The sequence below is a fragment of the Panicum virgatum genome, chromosome 8K (assembly GCF_016808335.1).
Source record: "Panicum virgatum strain AP13 chromosome 8K, P.virgatum_v5, whole genome shotgun sequence".
NCBI classification, from domain to species: Eukaryota; Viridiplantae; Streptophyta; class Magnoliopsida; order Poales; family Poaceae; genus Panicum; species Panicum virgatum.
The window spans coordinates 6,085,263-6,108,723 of record NC_053143.1 but is presented as its reverse complement, the minus strand read 5'-3'; the positions used below and the strand labels follow the sequence as shown (position 1 = coordinate 6,108,723).

The following is a 23,461-nucleotide window of genomic DNA, read 5'->3' as shown; positions in this document are numbered from 1 at the left end:
GCCTCTGGCCCCTGCGCACCGCCGCTGCCGGCCCGTGCGCATCGCCGCCCTTGGCCGTGTGGCTGGCCTTTGGCCCCTGCGCCCCGCAGCCAGCAGTGCGGCCGGCCTTTGGCCACTGCGCCCTGCAGGCTGCAGCCAGCCGTGGGGCCGGCCTCTGGCCCCTGTGCACAGCCCCGTGCTGCCATTATCTTTTTCACGCCTGCGTGCGCACCGCCCCCTGCCTCGTGCCACCCGCTTCGCCGTCGAAGCCACCGGAGAAGGTCCTGATCGTGCGGATTAATTCAACATTTTGAATATAGCTTTTCAACATTTGGTGTTTATAGATTCAACATTTCATCTTTGCAATTTCAACATTTTAACATCAAATGTTGAACATGTTTAAAAAAATATTGAACGTCAAATTTATCTCTATTTTCAGCTAATCGAATCAAAATGGGCTTTGATAACATTTTTCCCTTCTCATTCGGGATCTGGCATAGTCACCTTATCAAAGACATCCCAAACTTTGGATTTGTTACTGCTGCCCCCTTCCCCTTGCACCTTAACCTTCTTCTTCACCCCCTGCGCCTTTTCTTGCCTCTTTTTCCACTTCCACCATCAGATTCAGCAGCACCTTTCCCACCTAGCACTATCAACTCATCCTCAGACATCTCATCGTTCTTGTCAAATGAATTACTCTCTGAATCAGTCCCCTCACTTTCATTACTCTTCCCTTGCACAGTAAATTCCATACCCAAGAGCTAAACATATTGCTACTGGGCAAAATAAGAAAGCATCTCAAATTACTTTATACTAGTCAGTGCAGAAGAATGAATCAAGATATTCTTGCAGACTCTAAATGATTTTGTTTTCTTATTAAAGTACCTGTATAGCCGAAGAGTACAGATGGCAACGGCAAACGACGTAGACTCGTCTCCTGGGGCGGTGGGTTCGTTCAGGGCCGCGTCTCCTCCTGCGGCCTCAACTGCGTCGTCGGCGTCTCGTTCTGCTGCCACTCCTGCTTCCTCCCCGTTGCCGGCCTGCACGTCCCCCCGGTCCCAGGCCACGCCCTTGTCGCTATCCCACATGCAGAAACAGCATTGTGCGTCAGTAAAAACCTCATTAATTATCACTCCTACTACTTTCACACCCTCTGATGATTCTTTCGTCAAACACACTGCATTACTACTAGCAGTAACTTTGATGGCAACAATTCAGTGAAGCAGTTACAGAGATTTACGCTATCATCAGGTTCTAATCACCTGACCTCCGGCCGCAACCAACAAACCAAACCACAGCCAGGCCAGCAGTGCATGCGGTACCTGTTTGAGGGACTGGCACTGCTCAAGGGAACGCACGCAAAGTCTCGGGAAGTTCAGGCGCAGCTTGGGGTCGAGCCGTCGAGGATGAAGTGGGAGTTGGGCGGCGGTCGGCGCCTCGGTGGCTTCAGGTCGAGGAAGTCCAGCGTCTGGCGGCGGCCGCCGGCACTACGCGGTCTGGAGCTGGGGTCGTCGCCCGCGGCTGCGCGGAGGCCCTCAGCGGCGAGGAGGAAGTCGCGGAGGCCGCCGGTGCCCGCGAGGTTGGATGCGACGCGGGCGTAGTACTTGATGCCGGCGGGGTCGCGGCCGACGCCGACGTCCGAGAGGAAGGCCGGCGTCGGGCACCTCCGCGCCTGGGGGACGGCCGGGATGGGGGAACCGGGGAGCGGACAGCGGGTGGTGGCTGCCGCGGCTGCGTGAGGCTGCGCCTGCGCCTGGTGACCTGGTCCGCGGATGGGGTTGAGAAGGGGGGCGTTAGGGACTTAGGGTTTAGCTATTGGGCTTTGGTGGGCTGGCTTGGGCTGGTTTGACCTCAACTCGCGAGCCGGCTCGCGAGCCAGAGCGAGCCAGCTCGGCTCGGCTTGGTGTTTTAGCGAGCCGAGAAAAGAGGCTCGGCTCGGCTCGTTTTTAGCTCGCGAGCCGCTCCGAGCCGAGCCGAGCCGCTCCGAGCCCGAGCTGAGCTTCGAGCCGCGAGCTTTTTTTCCAGCCCTAGACACCATGGTGCTTAAAGCCAGCTGAATACACAGTCCGTTGTAAGTTGCATTGGGTGCATGGGAGTTGATGCACACATGGGTAAAGCTATGAAATGCAGTAATGGAAATGATAATGGAAGCTCATTTTGACCCTGATAGCAGTCTATCAAGCTAGTGCAATACTGACTTCGATTTCAATAAAGTCAAGCTTTTGATCAGTTGAAGAGGGGTGCTCAGGGTAATACATGATGACATGTATTGCTGGACCTTACCCAGACACAAATACCAAACCCTTTTTTTCTCATTGGTGTTCGTCGTCGTACCCCCATGACTTGAGCGAGGCCAGGTATAATTACTTCATCAATTGGTAGTCGGTGATGCCACTGGAACTTTGGTGACACATTTTGTCACTCAAGGGATTGCTTCATTAATTGGTAGTCGGTGATGCCACTGGAACTTTGGTGACACCTTTTGTCACTCAAGGTTTCTCAGTCTTAGATCATCAAGATGATGGTATTCAAGTCTTGGGGCAGGTCTTGATACGAATTTGTCTATATGCTTGTGATTTGGTCTAAAGTGCACCAAATGCTTTGAACTTATGGATTCTGGAAAGCTCTGTTTTACCTGACATCTATGTTTATGATCTTAGTTCTTTACTTGTTATGTCCCTATGATGAAGATGAAGTGCTGTGATATTTGGATGCTTGCCTATGTTTCGGCTTTCATCATTTCTCAAAAAAAAAATTCATCTGCTTGTGGGTAATCTGTTTACCCAGACTCAGAAAATTACTGTGCGTGAATTTCCTCCCTAACCAGTACAGGGTCAACGATCGTTTGATCTCTCTCCATTTTTTGTTTTTGCGAGAAGGATGTACCATATATTAAAAGGGAATAAGCACAGTACAATCCTTTCTTGTGGAAAGGACCCTGATGAAAACGAGATTAACATCAAGACCCCTACTGTAGCTACTGGTCTTCGTCAACGACACGCCGAGGTGACCGTGAGCACGGCTAACCGGTTAGTTTTACACTCTGCAGAGGTTGTACACTTTACCCACAACTCGTGTTTCCCATGTCGCCCGGGTTTGCAAAGCCCTTAAACACTTCCTTTGGTGAGTGGCTAGGGATTCACTACAAGGCTTTTCCAAAGAATTACTATATGTACGCACTGGTCCCTTTTTCTGCGGTGCCTCAGAAGACGAAGCTTCCTTCACCCGCTCCTCAAAGCACGATAACCCGAAAAATCCACCAATCAAACGCCCCAGCACGACATATAGATCATCTAGTTACTTAGCCAAGACCAGAGCCATATAGTATTGTGGTTGCACTGTTTTCCTGGGTGGTTCTCCATGTTCCAATTAACCCATATGATCTTGATTAACAACATTAAGCCATCATGAACATGAAGTAAACAAGTATAGCATTTGTATCATCATTAACCAACCATAACTCAAAGTATAGCAACTAGCATAGCTACCCAACATGAAATTAAACCCAAGTTGATCAAGGAATAAGGTAAACAATACTAGGCATGTCCTTAACTCGGTTCCCATCATATTATAGACACATACATGTACATAAAAGTAAATGTGATAGATTTAGTGATTTCATGGGTCAAAAATATGATCAAGGGTCCACTTGCCTTCCTTAAACTGCTGCTGGTCCGGCCCTCCGAAGCCCTTATCTTGCTGCTGTCCTCGAACTGCGGATCGTCTATCGCATCGAACACGCACATACAAACAAACAAGTACAAACAATAAGAAACAGTACCCCAGACAACATAAACAGTACAAAAAGAGGTTACTAAACTATACTACTCGTTGCAACGATCGCGTGAGCGTAAAGATCATCAAAAACGGATCTAAAATGGAAAAGTTATGGCTAAAACAAGATCTAAGGGCTAAAACATAATTAAATCCTATACGCAGGGGCTAAAACATAAAAGAAAGGGCTTTATCGTAAATTCTTTTGAACTGCTGAGGGCGGCGGGTTAAATTTGATAAAAAAGAGGGACTCTTTTGCAAAATTTCCTTGGGTTGACCGGTAAGGGCTTGGTTGACTTAGATGGGATCTAATCTAGACCCTTGGATCGAGATCGGACGGCCTGGGCGGTTTGGGGCGAGCGGGCGGCGCTGGCGGCGGCGCAGAGCGCCGGCGGCGAAGCTGCGGCGGCGGCGCATCGCCGGACTTGGCCAAAACGGCCGTCCGGGGCTCTTTTCGAGTGCGGGTTGCACGGTTAGCGAGCTTGCGGTTTCGCGAACTCAATTAGGGGGGTTTTGGAGGACGCTAGGGCAGCGGAGACCTATCGCAACGGCGGAGCGGAGCTCCGGCGAGCTAATACACGCGCGCGAGAGGAAAAGAGAGAGAGAGAAGGGGTCGGAGGGCTTGCTCTCACCACATAGAAGCTCTGGGGCTATGATGTTGTCGAGAAGGCAAAGCGGGGCGGTGGCGCGGCGTGGAGCTCCGTGCTCTCGACAAAGGCGGCGGCTAGGGTTTGCGCGAGGGAAAAACGATGGCTGCGGGTTTGGCGAGGTCAAGGGGGTCTCGGGTTCCTTTTATAGGGGCGACCTGGCGCCTGGACGTGCGGGCCCAAGGGGGGGGGGGGGGCGCGGCGGCGCGCACGGACTCGGGTCAGACTCGGAGTCCTTCCTGGGCACGACGCGAGGAAGACGGAAGATCCGATGGGCGGGTCCCGCCTGGCGGTGAGACAGGGAGGGGAGAGGGGCGTTGGGCCAGACTAGGCCGGGAGGCGAAAAACGGGCCGCGGAAAAGAGTTTTCGGGGCCGCGGGGGAAAAAGAAAAAAAAAGATGGGCTGGGCTGAAAGAGAGGGAGAAAGAGAAAGGATTTTCCATTTCCCAAAACGATTCAAACGCTTTCAATTTAAATTCAAACTCAAAGATTTGAATTTAAGTTGAACAACAAGCAAATAAAGATGCAAACCAGCATGAGATGCACAAACCTATTTTCCTTATATTTATTTTATGGCTAAATAATTTATTTGATTCCTGACAAATGCTCTAAATTCAAGAAGAAATTAAATAAAACCTTATCGAACCTTTAACAAACCTAATTAAATTTATTTAGGCTCCTAATTTGAAAATACGGGTGTTACAGTGACTCCGCCCTGCCGCTCACAACTTTGCACATCGAAGCAGCCAACCTCCATTCACTGTTCCCCAGATTGAAGATTGGACACGAAATTGGAAAGCTGCAAATAAAAGATCTCCGTTGAAAGAATAGCAGCCGCCAAACCTCCCGATCTGGCACTCCCCACGCCTCACACCCATCCACTTCAATCCACAGTAGCATCAAAACCAACAAGGCAAGCATCAACTCAGACAAAGAGCAAGAACGAAGACCCTGGGCCGCCGCCATCACCGGCCAATGGCACGCTCCTGCACAAGCCTCGCCTGGATCTAAAGCACCCGCGTGGTCTCCAAATCCGATGAGGACGAACCCCACAAGCTCATCGCCGGCCTCGGAGCGGAGGACAATGAGGTTGAGGAAGAGCCGGAGGACCTTATTCCACTGTAGTGTCACCGCCCTCACCTTGCAAGCGATGCTGAGAAATGGAACCCTAGAACTACAGGGACCTATTCTACCTCACCAGTTGGAGAGCCACCGTTCCCCCACCGTCCCATGGCCAGACGGATGCCGGAGATGGAAGGGAACGGCGGCCTCGCCGGTGATAAGACGCATCGCCCCCTCGGTCGCCTCTCTCTCTCGGTGGGGGAGGACCGCAAGTGGGGAGCACCAGTTTCTTTGGTGTGATCCTTTGATCTCCAACCAGTGTGTAGAGAGAGTACCGAGAAAATACCTTATTTGACACTATCAAAGTTGCTTATTACTTCTTTGACCCTTTAAAGCTGAATCTTCCTTATTTGACACTAAATTTAAAGTTAGTTTCCAATTTGACACTAGCATCTATTTTTAGTGTTATGTCAAGGGCGAAAGACCATTTTGCCTCCGATGTGCACTGTACAGTTTTGCATCTAATAAATTGAAAAAAAACCCAGGAGATTGGTTTATGTACTCGTCACTTAACTGCATCTTTTGGCCCCTTGTTTTTCTGATCAAAGCATCATTTTTGATATTGGCCTTGCTTAATAACATCATGCAACAAGTCAACCTTACTGCTCGCAGACTCGCAATCACAGCCAAGCCTCCCGCGGGGGATCCCACCGTCCCACAGGATCCCACCACTACTACAAAAATGTTGATTTGTCCCGGTTGGGAAACCGCTGTTGTCCCGGTTTCCCAACCGGGAACGCCTGTCCGGGACAAAAGGGGGTGCCCTTTTGTCCCGGGTGTGGCAACCGGGACAAAAGATGCAGTCAGCGCCCACGTGGCTGGCACACCCTTTTGTCCCGGTTGGTGTTACCAACCGGGACAAAAGGTCTCTTTTTTTTCATGTTTTTTTTTCTCAATTCTTTTTCTATTTCAATTATACTTTTGCATTTCAATTAAACTTATGTATTGGAATTCAGTGTGTATGATCTCCACTAATATATACATATATATAGTTACTTATATAATATTTGTTCTAGATAGTTTTCATATATAAATTAATTCACTTATATATATATGTATACACATATCTATACATGTGAATTCCTTTACATATGAAAATGTCTAGGACCAATATTATATAAATATATATATATACACATATATATTATTGGAGTGCTTATATATATAATACATACATACTCCATCATATTTGCATAGGTATATTCGTTCTTAATTACATAGTAGAATTCGCCTTTTGGAAATTTAATACATACATACATACTCATAAATAGAAATTTAATACATAGACACACATATATATTTACATAGTTATATTCGTTCTTAATTACATATATACGCGTATATTGTCATATTTGCTGTGATTGTCAATATTAGATATTCCATCATAGTAGAATTCGCCTTTTGGATCGAGGACTTGCTCAACAATAAATCCGGAGAATTGTTCTTGAATCGCCATAATCTTTTCCTCCGGTATGAGTTTATCGCGCATCTCCCCGACCTATGGAAAAAGGGGATAATTAATTTCGACTAATTAAAATACGAGTTCAAATATTAACAAGTTTTTTTATTTACTTCCTCCTCCCAATCTGTCCAGCCCTTTGGAGGACCTACCAGACCATGGATGTTCTCGCATACATAGTATGCGCACAATACAATGCCTGGTTTCTGCCTCATACACTTTAAGAGAGAAGAAATTATCAGGTATTTACATGAATATATAATAAAACTAATGAATCGTGCAACGAATCATCCAAGCGCGTACCGGAAAATCTGTCTTGATCTTCAATTCCTTGTCAAATTTGCCTGGATGATTTTTAGCGAATTCTTTCCAAACCCTGTCCATGATTAGAACAATTATAGTCAAGTAACAAAGTGATTCAAATTATCGGTCATGGACGGAGTAGTGGTAGAATTACTTTTTCATCATGTTAAGAAGATTTTCGTATTGTTCTGGAGGTCTCCTCAATGAGTCCATAACCACGAGTAGGCTCTTCTCGGGAATTATGACAATTAGGACAAAGTGTTCACTGCAAGATTATACGGAGGCAGTTCTTGGTAGTTAAGGTTTAAACAATTCGATTATAGAATAGAAAGAGTTAGACGGAAGGAATCACTCACGCAAAGTTGTAAGGAAACAATATCATTTGCTTGTTGTGATGAACGCTTATGTACTTGAACAAGTTTTGGAATATGTCATCGGGATTGTAACGTAGAAGCCTCCAATTACAAGTAATTGGATCGATGAAGCCGAGGTGAGAGTATCCCTTTCTTCTGCAAGTATGTATCTCCATTCTACATGATACCGAATAAATCAAGAGATCAGTATGTTGAGATCATGCAAAACAATACGTAAGGAGAGTACAGAACCCACAAGCCGACCATAGAGATGTCGAGGGCCTCCTGATGGAATAGTTGGTAAATTTCTTCCCAGTTTATCCATATAATGGCCTCCCCCCGTAAGAAATCGTCATCTTTAATCTTTGCGCCCTGCATGAAGATGCAATCGGCCATCGCACGCATGTAGTGCTGGTGCAGCTTATACATTTGCGTTGGAAGCATAGACACTACTTCGGGGGGTACAAGAGTTTTGCCGATCTCAAACATCCATTTGACGACCACATCGGCCTTTGGAATATCTTCTCCCCCTGCAATCTGAGCGGCCGTCAGGTTTGATTCTTTCAGAAATGTAACAAAGTCTTGTTCATGCGTCGTCTGTCCCACTACGAGAGGCTCTATTGATTGTTTCTTTTGGGCTCCGAGCTGTGGAACGTCGGACGACGACGACTTTGATTGTCTCTTCTTTTTCTCAGTAGTTTTGATAATTGTGCGTTCGTAGTCTGAAGGGGGGTCTCTCGGAATGAATTTTCTCTTATTTGCTTCGCACATTCCCTTAAAAAATTTCAAATCTATCGGATTTATCACTTTCTCGGGCTCCGGCTTCGGCTTCGGCTTGAAGTGCTCTTTAACTCTTTCTTGAGTTATCCAATCGCATTCTTCAAGGCTCATGTCCCAGGGTTTAATAGGAGCCTCCTTGGTTTTCTTCTCCTTTCTTCTTCTTCTTCTTTGGAGGCTCCTTAACCGGTGCAGCTACCTTCTTTGCCGGCGGCCGTTTCTGCTTCTTTGCCGGCGGCGGAGGGGGTGACCATGGAGGCGACGGCAACGCTTGAGTGTTCATCGGCGCATGAGATGATGGTGATGGAGAATGTGCCGGTGAACCTTGCCGAGACAGTGCTGCCCTTGGGGAGTTTTGCGGAGATGCCGGTCTTGGAGAGGCATGCTGAGATGCCGGTCTTGGTGTTTGATCATCCGACTTTAGGACAATGTAGCGCTTATCCCATAGGATGTAGCCATGAATGGCTTCTGCTAGTGTCCTCTCCCCATCGCCTCCAGGAATATCAAGCTCGAGCGTCTCCCAACCCTGGCACACCTGCTCCACGCCAACTCTTGTGTATCTAGGCAGAATTTGTTGGCCGTGGTACACGTCGCCTGGTTCGGTTGGCATGGCGGTACCGTACGCAATAGTGAACATTAAGTTCTTAACGGCAGTCAGCAGGTCACAAGGTGTCCGGTGGGTGATCTCATCCACTGGAAATCGCTGCGGGGCCGACGCTTCAACTGCGGCCTGGATCCCCGTGGGCTCGGCGATGGCGACGTCTGTGGAAGCACAGCTGCTTTTCCGCTGAGACAGGTGATCGGCTGCGACACTAGGCTCTGGAGGCACCGTTTGCGCTTGCTGTTGCTGGCTTATTGCTACGGCCACTTGGCGTTGAACCTCTTCCTCCAGTCTTTGATCATGTGACATGAGCCGTTCCTCTAGCCTTCGCAAGTGCTCCCGCTCATCATTCTTTCTTCTTTGCCGGCTTCTATATGAATCAATGTAATCCCTGAACCCATACTTCCACGGAACCACGCCTTTGCCTCTTGTGTGGCCCGGATGCTCTGGATTCCCAAGGGCGTAAGTCAGCTCGTCCCTCTCTCTATCCGGCTGGAATGTTCCCTCGGCCGCTGCTTGTATGGCCTCCTGTAGTCTCTGGGCTGCTCGCTGGATGTTTGGCCCATAGATGCAGTCACCAGTCATTGGGTCCAAGTTTCCCCCGTGACCATAAAACCAGGTCCTTGACCTTTCAGGCCAGTTCATGGTCGCAGGTTGGATGCCTCTGTCAAGCAGATCCTACTCTATCTTCTCCAATTTGGGTACTGCAAGCTTGTAGCCTCCTTGGCCTAGAGTGTGATGGTACACTTTCTTCGAGGCATTGTCTTTGGCCTTCTGCACCTTCTGAAGCCCAAGCTCTGAAGACTTGTATTCCACAAATGCATCCCAGTGACCCCTGAGCTTTTCGAGCTCGCCGGTAAATACGGGTGTGGTCCCGGTCTTGATATATTTCTTCGTCAAAATTTTCTTGAATGATCGCAGCTGTTCGGCCATCTTACTCAGGGTCCAGCGCTTGCATATCTCTTCGGATTCATCTGGAACCGTGAAGTTTTTCTTAAGCTCCCGCCAGCACCATTCTTTTTCTCTTTCGGGTACCGCATCCCGTTCCTCGCTTGGATTGGAAGCTTTCCAGAGCCTGAAGCTGATCGGGATGTGGTCCCTGACAATACATCCGGATTGTCTTATGAATTTTTTGGCGGCAGCTTCTGGAGCGATCAGTTCGCCATCTGGACCAACTTCCGTTATAATGAACCGCCCTTCCAGTTTTTTTGTTGGGCCTCGCTTCGTCTTTTTCTACTGCGACGATGAACCAGACGGCTATAAAAAACATTCATAGTATTCATATAGATTCAGATGAAAATATGATTGTCACTACAAATAAGTATAGTTGTGATATGTACATTAGCACTTTGTTTAGCAGCAGCGTCATCCTGAATAGATGGTGCCTCAATTCCATCACCGGACATATTCAAATATATGTCGGTATTGCTGCCATCATCAGCTTGTTCAGCGACATCTCCATGACCTTCGCCAATCATATTCAACAGGAACTGTTCGTCTTCCGCGTCTGTGTGTCGCGGGTCCATCGTAACTAAAATATGAATACAAATAAAACCCTTAAAAAAATTATCTAAATAATCCACTCCAGAATTTGGGGCTTCCTTGCTAGGCTTTATTGAATTGGGTCCATAAGTTGTATATGATACTCTCTCCATGTCAAAATAAGTATAGTTTTTTGCATCCAAATTTTGTCCCACAAAGAATGTAGTTTTAGCTTGTAATGAGATTCATCTAATTAAAGCAATACTAATTATACCAAGAAGTATTAGATATGCTAAAATAATTATCCCTCAACTGAATTTGATCAACTATTTGCTCCTTCACGACATGCTGCGTAGTGGAAATAAACTTTTTCAGTCACATCATGCCAAATTTTCTTAATACTAGGAAGGACCTTTGTACACAAAAGCATCGGTTTGAAGCCACAATGGTTCATTGTCAACAATGGGATCCCGTAACATCCTGCACTACCCTCTTCTGGTTTTCGGACATTGACCCTGAACTTCGCTGAACCTCTGCAGCTAACAGCATGCCAGCCAGACTCAGACTACATAAAAGCACCTTTGTCTAGTTAACCAAGAAGGTTGCAAATAACTATCAAAAAAAGAAGGTTGCAAATACAGATTCATGTACAATATTTGACGTGATCCATCAAAAGATGAGCATACTATTCATGCACATAGAAAAGCAGAGTAGTGTTTTACTTTTTCTGCTTTCAAAACTGTGCCTTTCATAAAAAAATTCATGAGCGGGATATGTACAAATATGGACTAATAAGAATTAATAACTCATGATGGTTTACTTACAATTCACAGGTATATGATGCTACCTATTTCCGGTAGTTCTGTTTCTAACAATACCTAATGCCTTGCTAACATTTACTACATTCGACAATTGCCAGAATTCTGGTAAAAATTATCTATATAGTTATTGTTCCACAATGCTAGATCAGTGATCCATCTATTAGTAGTACCTTAATTTCTTCTGGTAGCATGTTACTGCTCAACCTTTAAATAAATTACTTCAAAGCTCAAGACGCTGAAAACAATAATTAGCTCCTGATAGTCATTCATCAATCGATTCTAACACTATCTGAATGACAACATCATCCAGCAGGTCCTCCACCATCAGATCCTCCATGTCCAATGCGGTGCGCAATACCAATACGATGAAAGACGAATTTTTTTTTACAACAGCTTGCTAGTATACCAATGCGCGCGCGGAGTGGAGGCCGGGGGCGGCGAAGACGAGGGCGGCGGACGTCAACGGCGGCGGCGCTCGCAGGGACGACGGCGCTCGGTGACGTGGGCTCGCGCGGCGGGGCTCTGGGCGGCGACGTCGACGGCGGCGGTGCTCGGGGAGCTCGAGCGGTGGGGGGAGCAGGGGAACGGACGGCGGGAGGGAGGAAGGGCGAAGGAGGGAGGAAGCTAGGAAATATATGGGGGGGGCCTTTTGTCCCGGGTGAAGCCACCACCCGGGACAAAAGGTCCTTTTGTCCCGGGTGGTGGCTTCACCCGGGACAAAAGGGGCTTTTGGGCGGGCCGGGAAAATTCCCAGCCCGCGGCCCACCTTTAGTCCCGGGTAGATCTACCACCCGGGACAAAAGGGGCCGTTTTCCCTCGTTCCCGCCTAATGTTATGTTTGTTTTTGTTTTTTTTCTTCTCTTTTAAAATTGGCTTTCATTTGTTAATTCAGTTAATAAAATTATGATTCCAAAAATTATGGAACAAAATTTCTTATCTCTATATAAACTTGATACACGCAACAAAAATAATTAATTTTCATTCAAGTGATTGGGTCAATGAAATATCTAACTTTTTTGAAATCATATTTGTTATTTTGACCATGCAAAAATATATTAGGTGAATTTTTTTTTCAAACTATTGCTTTTCGACAGAAAGTGGATTCTATCACGATATTAACGTTTAAAAAGTGAATTTTAGATAAAATTAAGCAATTTCATGATATTAATGAGTAGTGTGTGAGTTTGAGAGATAGTGTGTGTTAGTGAGATTGTGTGTGTTAGTGAGAGAGTATAGTGTATTAATGTGAATGTAATTTCATGAAATAAATAAAATTTGTTGAGTAATCCATTATTGAATGAAAATTATAATTGAGTCTAGTAATTAAGTGAAAAATATATAAAATAATATATATAACACATAAAGTATAATTGTACAGTACATATATAATAAAAGTATTCGAATTGCGATTATGTTTTTATACAATAATATCAAATGATTCAAGTACATGAAGGATTAGCGGTAACAGACTTTCTCTTCACAAATGTCCCTTGATTATGATCACGGCGCAAGTATGGAGCATCATTATTGGCTAGCAGGATGCATGGATCAGCATTTACTTCGAAAGGTGGAATGGTAACAAAATTATTATATTCTTCTGAAAAGTCTGTCTTGTCCTTCACTCCAACGATGTTTCTCTTTCCTGATAGAACTATGTGTCGCTTAGGCTCATCCTTTTGCTTGTTTATCCCCTTCTTTGGCTTGCTGGACATGTCCTTAATGTAGAAAACCTGAGCAACATCCTGGGCTAGGACAAATGGCTCGTCTCTATACCCAAGATTGTTGAGATCAACTATTGTCATCCCATACTCATCTTTTGTTACCCCTCCTCCAGATAGCTTAACCCATTGGCAACGAAATAGAGGCACCTTGAAATTGGGACCGTAATCCAGCTCCCATATCTCTTCAATGTAGCCGTAATATGTGTCCTTTTTTCCATTATTGTCCGTGGCATCCATACGAACACCGCTGTTTTGGTTGGTACTCTTTTTATCTTGGGCTATCGTATAAAATGTGTTTCTATTTATCTCGTACCCTTGGTATGTTAAGATATTCCAAGATGGTCCCCTAGCCAATAAGAACAGTTGTTCACTTATATCCATGTTATGCATTAGATGCTTCCGCAACCAGCTGTAGAAAGTGTTCATGTGCTCACGTGTAATCCATGCCTCAGACTTTTCCGGGAAATTGGAGAGCAGAATTTTCTTGTGTTCCTCGATATATGGGTCAACCAAGGATGATTGTTGAAGAACCGTATAATGCGCTTTCTTGAATGAGAAATCATCTGTGCAGACATAAGATTTCTTTCCTAATGTACCCTTTCCAGTTAGTCTCCTCTCATATCGCGATTCAGGGACTCCAATCGGTTTAAGGTCATCAATAAAGTCAACACAAAAGTCAATGACCTCCTCAGTTCCGTAGGCACTGGCGATGCTTCCTTCTGGACGAGCTCTATTACGAACACATTTCTTGAGTACCCCCATGAACCTTTCGAATGGGAACATGTTGTGTAGAAATACTGGTCCGAGGATATCAATCTCTTTGACAAGGTGCACTAGAAGATGTGTCATGATGTTGAAGAAAGATGGTGGAAATATCAGCTCAAAGCCAACAAGACATTGCACCACATCGTTTTACAGCTTTATCAAATTCTCCGGGTCAATTATCTTCTAAGAAACTGCGTTGAGGAAGGCACATATCTTCACGATGGTTAACCGGACGTTATCAGGCATAATCCCCCGCAGCACAACCGGAAGAAGTTCGGTCATAAGCACATGGCAGTCATGGGACTTGAGATTTGTAAATTTCTTCTCTGCCAAATTTAAGATTCCTTTTATATTGGATGAGTATCCAGATGGAACCTTTATACTGCTCAAGCAGTCAAACATGGTTTCTTTCTCTTCCTTGCTAAGAGTATAGCTGGCAGGACTTAAGTATTGTCGTCCATTATCTCGCTGTTGTGGATGTAAGGCATCTCGTTCTTCCATACGTTGCAATTCTTGACGTGCTTCTACTGTATCTTTTGTCTTTCCGTACACTCCCAAGAATGCTATCAGGTTGACGCAAAAATTCTTCGTGAGGTGCATCACATCAATTGCATGACGAACATCTAAGACTTCCCAATATGGTAGCTCCCAAAATATAGATTTCTTCTTCCACATGGGCGCCATTCCGTTTTCGTTCGGAACAGGTTGGCTACCAGACCCCTTTCCAAAAATAACTTCTAGATCTTTTACCATGTTGAAGACGTCTTTACCACTACGGTGCATCGGTTTTGTTCGGTGGTCCGTTTGGCCTTTGAAATGCTTGCCCTTCTTTCGTACCGCATGCCTGATGGGAAGAAACCGACGATGACCCATGTATACAACCTTCTTACAGTGAGTCAACCATATATTATCGGTATCATCTTACCACCTGTCCCTGAAAATGCTCGCCATTTTCAAGGGCGGCCGAGGGGGTGTGCCGCCCCTGAAAATTTAATTTGTAGGGGCGGCCTATTGGGTGACCCGCCATTATTTGGTCGGGAGAGGAGCTCCCCCAAGATCCAAAAAAAAAGAAAAAAGTGGGGGGGGGGTTTCAAGTTGAATTCCTTGGAGTTGGAGGGTCTAGGAGGTAAGTTGACGCTATTTCTCTCTCATTTCTAAGCTCTTTTGTTAGATTTATGGCTCGAATAGAGCTCTATTAGCCTCTAACTAGATCTAGATCTTCATAGTGTGGATTAGCCATTTGAGACACCATTTCCCTCAAACTTTTGGATGAAGTTGTGCTATTTTAGTAGGAGAACAAGATTATGTTATCATTTGGACTCAATCTATAGTTTTTAGCCTCATTCTTAAGAAAATAGTGCCCAAGATCTATGGAGGAGAGAGAAGAAATTTATTTTTTTTCCTATTTTACAAAGATACTTGTATCTTTTTCCAATATTTTGTGGTAATATAATATGATCAGTTTTGATTGTTTGTACTTAGTAGTAGTTATATAAAAAAATTTCAACACATATGCATATATATATATATATAAGTATATATTTATATAAATTTAGGGCACTTGATTTATTTGTTTTCATGTATTTACATTAAAACTTGTATGTGTTAATGCATTTAATTTATTTGGTATTGTTCATAGATGGAAAGAACATGGATGTACATGGCAAATAGGATGGAACCCTATTTTCGTGGAGTGCTTAATAAATTCATTAAAGTTGCGCAGAAGCATGCAAGAAATGAGAAGACACAATGGATACATTGCCCATGCAAAGCATGCAAGAATTTGAGAGTGTTCAGCGATCCAACCACAATCAGATTGCATGTGATAGTGAGTGGATTTGTTAAGGACTACATGATCTGGAAGAAACATGGCGAGACGGATGCCCCCCTCCGGCGAATAATCCACCGGATGAAATGATACTAGACGAGAAGTTTGACAGAATGTTTGATGCTTATATTGATGATGATGGCGAAGGTGATGATGACGGTGTTGGTGAATTCCATGGTGATGATGTTGACGATGGGCCCATCGATGGTGAGAGCAGTGATGAGGAAATTGATGATGGTGATTTTTTGAGCCAGTTGTTGCAGAACACCGAAGCGGAGGTATTGGTTGCTAACGCTAGGGGGTTACCAAACTTTGATATGGTTAGAAAAATCAACAGAGAAAAATATATATGAGCGATCGAAGGGATGCCCGAAACACTGGACCGTACTTCGTTTTGTAATTGAGTTGTTGATTCTGAAGGCTAAGCATGGTTGGTCAGATGGTAGTTTCAACGATCTGTTGCGTATCTTGGGTTGTTTGCTTCTAAAGCCAAATAAAGTGCCAGCAAACACATACCGAGCAAAGAAGCTTGTCAGCCCGTTCACCATGGGTGTGGAAAGAATCCATGCATGTCCAAATCATTGTATATTGTATCATGGGGTTGCTTTTAAAGACTTGAAAAAATGCCCTGTACACTACTACAAAAACTGATTAACCGAGGCGTTTTGAAAAGGCCTCAGAGGCGGCACGTTAAAAAACTGACTCGGATAATACCTATGATTAACCGAGGTAGTTATTTTTTATTAACCGAGACGGTTAAAAAAAACTGCCTCAGAAAATAAATTAACTGAGGCGGACATTATAATACAACTGCCTCGGTAAATCAGACCCAGACCCAAGTCCATACCAGCCCACTAGACACCTTCAGCCTATATATTGATGAGTTAGGGTTTCTCTCCACTCATTTTTCTCTCCACGTAAACTCTCTCTTCTCTCCACTCCTCTCTCTCCTATCTTCCACGCACCCTCACGGCGGCAGGCTCATGGCGCCCCCGGCCCTCATGGCGAGCGGAACCCCCCGCGGCCCTCACGGCGGCGGGGCCCTCGCAGTGGCGCCCCTCACAGCAACGGGGCCCCTTCGGTGGCTCTCCTCATGGCGGCGGGGCCCCTCGCGGCAACGCCCCTGCAGCGGCGGCGCCCCTGCAGGGGGTGCGTCCCTTGTAGCAGTGGCTTGGCGTGGTAGGGCCACGTGGGCTCTCCGGCGGCGGGCCGAGTGGCACGGGGGCGCGACCCTTCTTCCACGGCCGCGTCTCGCCGTGATCCGGTGGAGGGCGGCGGAACCGGGCTCGACGAGGGCGGATCCGGGCCCGGCGAGGCCGGATCTAGCGACGGCGCTGCCGGATCCGGCGGCGGGATGGGGCTGCGGCAGCGGAATCCGGCGGCGCGACGGAGGGGCTCGGCAGGCCATCGATGGGCTCAGGCGGGCTTTTGTTTCTTTTTATTTTTTTATTCAATTAACCGAGACGGGCAGCAAACTGCCTCGGAAAAGCCTTTTTGCCCGCCTCAGAAAAGGATTTTTGTAGTAGTGGTATGTTTCGCAAGTCGGTACAAAAATAATGCCGGATACTGTGGTGATGACAATCAAGGTCCAACCGGTGTGAATAAGGGGAAGGGGAACATGGCGAAGAATAATAGTGTTGCCTCCATTGAGACAGATGACGCTACTTTAGACATTTCTGAGAAACAGGGCAGAATTCCCGCCATGGTTATGTGGTACCTCCCAGTTTCCGATCGCCTTAGGCGTTTCTTCTCGAACCCAAAAGATGTTGAGCTGATGTGATGGTGGGATTCAGATAAGTGCAAAAAGGGTGACGGAAAGCTTCGACATCCAGCTGATGCTCGGCAGTGGAAGGAATTCGATGACAAGTACTATCTGGAATTTGGAAGGACCCAAGAAATGTTCGATTCGCGTTGAGTACGGATGGAATGAATCCGTTTGGTGAAAGAAGTAGCACCCACAGCACATGGCCAGTGATACTGACAATGTACAACCTGCCTACATGGCTGAGCCAGAAGAGGAAGTATCTTTTGCTATCCGTGCTTATACAGGGACCCAAGCATCCTGGCATCGATATAGACATTTTTCTTGAGCCTCTGATGCAAGAGATGGAAACTTTATGAAAGCTGGGTATCGACGTATATGATGATTTTGCACGACAGCCCTTTAATCTTAGAGCAATTATATTTGTCACTATCCATGATTATCAGGCATTGTTTGTCCTGTCAGGGCAGATCAAAGGTTGGACGGGATGCACGGTGTGCATGGATGACACCGTATCAGCTTTCCTTGAGAGTTCTCGAAAGGTAGTTTACCTTGGATACAGACGCTTCTTGGTTGAAGGGCATGGGTACCAAAGTAAGAAGTTCTATAATCATTTTGATGGCAACCCTGAATTCTACTCCAGATCGACGAGATGGGCATTATGTTTTCAATATGGTCCGAAACGTCAAGGTCATTTATGGGAAGAAGAAGGAAGATGGGAAGAAGAGAAAGAGAGATAAGGCACCTATCGAAGGCGTACCATTCAAGAAACAGTCCATCTTCTACAAGTACTTGCTGTATTGGGCAGATCTTGAGGTCCGCCATGCAATCGATGGTATGCACCTCAAGAAGAATGTGTTTGGTAACACAATTGGGCTCCTTCTGGATACATCTGTTAAAACAAAGGATACGTACAAGTCACGACAGGACTTGGTAGCCATGAAGATAAGAAAAGAGCTTCACCCCGTTGATAAAGGGAATGGTAGATATGAACTTCCCCCAGCTAGCTACAACTTGACACGTGATGAGAAGAAGGCATTGTGTGAGAGCTTTCAAGGGATCAGAGTCCCGAGTCGTTTCACGTCCAACATAAGAAAACTAGTGTCGATGTAAGTTTTGTCACTATGTGGCTATAACTGTCATGATTGCCATGTGTTGCTGATGTTGTTCCTTCCGATTGCAATCAAAGCGATCAAGTCAGTATATGTAAAGATGGTAATCACTCGGTTATGTTACTTCTTCAATAGGATTTCACAAAAAGTTATCGACGAAGATGAGTTGCAGCATCTGAAAGAATTCATTGGGGAGACTATGGCACAGCTCGAGATGTGCTTCCCTTCGAGATTTTTTGATATAACCGAACACCTAATGATTCACATGGTCGATCAGATACGGGCACTTGGTCCACTTTACCTACATGAAATGTGGACGTATGAGCGTTTTATGTCCATCCTCAACTGGTACGTATTGAATCGTGCTCATCCTGAGGGGTCCATGATAGAGGGATACAGTACTAAGGAAGTCATCGAGTCTTTCCTTGGTTACTTACAGGATAATGTGTCCATTGATTTGCCAACTCCACGATTTTTGGGGAGGTTGGAAGGTGTTGGCACAGTAGGGAGGAAAATCTTCATCGACAAAGATTTCAAAGGTGTGCAGCAAGCACATTATAGCATCTTGCAGCACCTCACGATAATGACACCTTTAGTCAATGAACACTTGAGCATGATTCGTGCAGAGAGTAACGGCCGCTCGGATGATTGGATCATGAGAGAGCACAAGTGTCGACTAACTGCATGATTGAAGGACCTGCATCTACCAGATGGGGAGACCGTGGAGGAGCAAACACTCAAAAGATTGGCAGCTGGCCCATCTAGCCAGATCACATCCTGGCAAGGGTATGATATTAAAGGATATCTATTCTATACTGCCGCCAAGGACAGAAAGACTGTGTCCCAGAATAGTGGTGTTTGTATTGATGCCTTAGACGAGAGAACAAGTCAAAATACAACATATTTTGGTGTCATTGATGATATATGAGAAGTGCACTATGGTTCCAACATACAAATCCCGGGATATATGAGAAGTGCACTATGGTTCCAACATACAAATCCCGGTCCTTCGGTGTCGTTGGGTCAAACACCCGAAAGGTGTTGAGGTGGATGGCTATGGATTCATGATTGTTGACCTCAACAATATTAGTTATAAAGACGACTCATGGGTACAATCTTCACAGGTTGCACAGGTACTGTATGTTGCTGATCCTGCAAAAAAAGACAAAACATGTTGTCGTCTCTGGAAAACAAGATATCATCGGAGTTGAGGGTATCGACGATGTGGAAGAATATAATCAGTATGATCAAATAAACATTTTCACAGATCTAGCACAGAAGATGAAGATTATAGAAGCAAGCATAAGAAAAGACGACAAGACATGGGCACACAAAGATGGCGAATCAAGAATTGTTACAGCTTAAATATCTCATGAATTTCTGTATTATGAAATAATTATTAGTATGAATGTCACCTGTTACTATATTAACATTTGAGGCCTTTGTGTATGAACACTTCTATTTGCTATATACATTGACATGTGACATAAGTATTTTTCTTATGTTCTCAAAATCACAATATGATTATGGAAAAAATTTCATAAATTTTCGATGTTTTTACTATTTATTTTGCATTAAAACAAATTTTAGGAATAATTTTGGAAAATGATTTCTAGGGGTGGACGGTGGCCTAGCCTGCCCCTACAAATGGATTTCCAGGGGTAGGCGGGGGCATCGCCCGCCCCTAGAAATAATTTTCCAAAATTCATATGAAAATTTGTTTAATGAAAAATAAATAGTAAAACACATCGAAAATTCATGAAATTTAAGCCATAGAAATATGCTGACCTACAAACCTAGAGAAAATAATGAAATACATAATTTAATGCTTTCATTGTTTAAGAGTGAGCAAAATATAAAGTTAGTCTTAAGGGTACATTGATATGTAGTGTATAGGGTTACTTTATAGTTTGGACACTTTTTTTCAGTAAATGCAGTAAAATATAATTTTTATATTTTTCCATGGTGATACATAGCATAGTATACATATGGTAAAAATTTCAAATATTTTTGATGTGTTTTACTATTTGTTTTGCATTAAAAGAAGTATGGGATAATTTTAGAAAATGATTTCTAGGGTCGGACGGGGGCCTAGCCCGCCCCTAGAAATCGATTTACAGGGGCGGGTGGGGGCATCGCCCGCCCTTACAAATTGATTTCCAGGGGCGGCGGTGGCGTCGCCCGCCCCTAGAAATTATTTTCCAAAATTCATCTGAAAAATCGTTTAATGCAAAATAAATAGTAAAACACATCGAAAATTCATGAAATTTAAGCCATATAAATATGCTGACCTACAGACCTAGAGAAAATAATGAAATACATAATTTAATGCTTTCATTGTTTAAGAGTGAGCAAAATACAAAGTTAGTCTTAAGGGTACATTGATATGTAGTGTATAGGGTTACTTTGTAGTTTGGACACTTTTTTTTTCAGTAAATGCAGTAAAATATAATTTTTATATTTTTCCATGGTGATACATAGCATAGTATACATATGGTAAAAATTTCAAATATTTTTGATGTGTTTTACTATTTGTTTTGCATTAAAAGAAGTATGGGATAATTTTAGAAAATGATTTCTAGGGGCGGACGGGGGCCTAGCCCGCCCCTAGAAATCGATTTATAGGGGTGGGCGGGGGCGTCGCCCGCCCTTACAAATTGATTTCCAGGGGCGGGCGGTGGCGTCGCCCGCCCCTAGAAATTATTTTCCAAAATTCATCTGAAAATTCGTTTAATGCAAAATAAATAGTAAAACACATCGAAAATTCATGAAATTTAAGCTATATAAATATGATGACCTACAGACCTAGAGAAAATAATGAAATACATAATTTAATGCTTTCATTGTTTAAGAGTGAGCAAAATACAAAGTTAGTCTTAAGGGTACATTGATATGTAGTGTATAGGGTTACTTTGTAGTTTGGACACTTTTTTCTCAATAAATGCAGTAAAATATAATTTTTATATTTTTTCCATGGTGATACATAGCGTAGTATACTTATGGGAAAATTTTCAAATATTTTTGTTGTGTTTTACTATTTGTTTTGCATTAAAAGAACTATGGGATAATTTTGGAAAATGATTTCTAGGGGCGGACGGGGGCCTAGCCCGCCCCTAGAAATCGATTTACAGGGGCGGGCGGGGGCATCACCCGCCCCTACAAATTGATTTCCAGAGGCGGGCGATGCCCCCGTCCGCCCCTACAATTGGGACTTAGAAAAATTTCAAACGCGTGGGCGCACTACAGACCGACATCGGGAGGCTGCCGAAATTTTTCGTGCTCTCTCCCCATGCCGCCGGTGCTCCCCGCACGCCGCCGCTCCTCCTCCTCACCCCGCGCGCCGCTGCTCCTCCTCCTTGGCCCGCGCTGGCGCTCCTGCTCCTCGCCCCGCGCCCGCTTGGTGCTTCCCCGGCCCCAGCCCTTTTCCGCGCGCGCGGATCCGCCGGATCCGGCCTTCACCGCACCCGCGCCCCCGCCGCTCGTCTCCAGGCCGGCCTCCGCCCCGGGCCTGCCTCCTCCTCCTCGACGACGACCGCCGCCGCTGCTTCTCCCCGAGCCCTCCTCATCCGCCCATCGTGCCTCCCCCTCCGTCCCGCAGCCGAGCGCCGCCGCTGCCGTTCCTCGACGTTGGGCGCCGCCGGCGCCACTCCTCCACGAGCCCTCCTCCTCCCCGCGTTCCTCCTCCTCGCCCCGGCCCCGCCTCCACACCCCTGCCTCACCGCCGACGCCGTGCCGAAGGTGCCGAGGGCCCGATTGCTTTTTCAAAATCTTGGCAGGGACCTTAGTGCAAATTGTTTGTGAATTTGAGTATAGAATTTGAGTGCAAAATCTTGGCACGGACCTTAGTGCAAATTGAGTGTTGAATTATTAGTATAGAATTTTAGTATATAATTTGATATGAAATTTGAGTATATGAAATTTGAGCATGTGAATTTGAGTATATGAAGTTTTTCTGTACACTTGAAATGAAAATTTATTCTATACTTGATTTCAAATGTACATTTGAATTTGATATGAAATTTGAGTATATGAAATTTGAGCATGTGAATTTGAGTATATGAAATTTTTCTGTACATGTGAAATGAAAATTTATTCTATACTTGATTTCAAATGTACATTTGAATTTTATATGAAATTTGAGCATGTGAATTTGAGTATATGAAATATTTTTGTACATATGAAATGAAAATTTATTCTATACTTGTGATATTCACGTCGCTAGTATTGTTAATTTCAAATGTACATTTGAATTTGATATGAAATTTGATATTCCTTCGTCAGTATTGTTAATTTCACTTGTCTAAATTTTTAATGTTTATATGCATTTAATTATAATTGTCATTTTGTTTATTGTGATTTAAATTGCAAATTCAAATATATCGTCAATGGCTATGTAGTGAAAAAAAATCGTAGATGGATCCATCGTTGCCATCTTGTCCCGAAGGGATGATGTCGCACCACAAGGTGAGGGTGGTGACGAACTTGAAAGAATTGCATCCCAGATTGAGTGGGACGAGGAGTACAACCGCAATTCCGTATCTGAGGAAGAGGAGGGTCCTAGGATTGGTCAAGGGGCATGGGTCGATGGCAAGTGGCATGATCTGCTTGATCCATTCCCTGTTGAACCAGGACAAAGCCATTCAAGGGAGGAACTTGATCTGGATTACAAACCGGAACCACATCAGGTAATGCATATAAGATTGAACCCATACTATACGTTTTCATAGACTACATGTAACGAATTGTCGAATCGTATGATCCATGTAGGCGGCAGAGACATGAAGGGGTAAGTGCAGACGCCGATCCCCTAGCCCTACAGAGGAAGACAATGCAAGCTCGGGCCCTGATCCTACAACTACGTCCTCAGAGAATAAAAACAAAAGGAAATGGGGTCAACGAGGAAGAAACCACTACCCCGAAGGGAAGTATACGGTTAATACAGTTAGCATGGCAGG

At 44.8% G+C, this 23,461-nt stretch overlaps 1 long non-coding RNA gene across 2 annotated transcripts; it reads right to left on the bottom strand.

Annotated features, from left to right (window-relative positions):
• Positions 1–586: 586 nt before the first annotated feature.
• Positions 587–1,730, bottom strand: LOC120646117. Of its 2 annotated transcripts, none has more exons than XR_005664284.1 (3): positions 1,302–1,730; positions 865–1,056; positions 587–755 (listed from the first exon to the last, which is right to left on the bottom strand). It is a non-coding gene; the product is annotated as an uncharacterized LOC120646117 (long non-coding RNA). The 2 variants fall into 2 exon arrangements; XR_005664285.1 differs by having other exon boundaries at positions 587–752.
• Between the last annotated feature and the right edge of the window lie 21,731 nt (positions 1,731–23,461).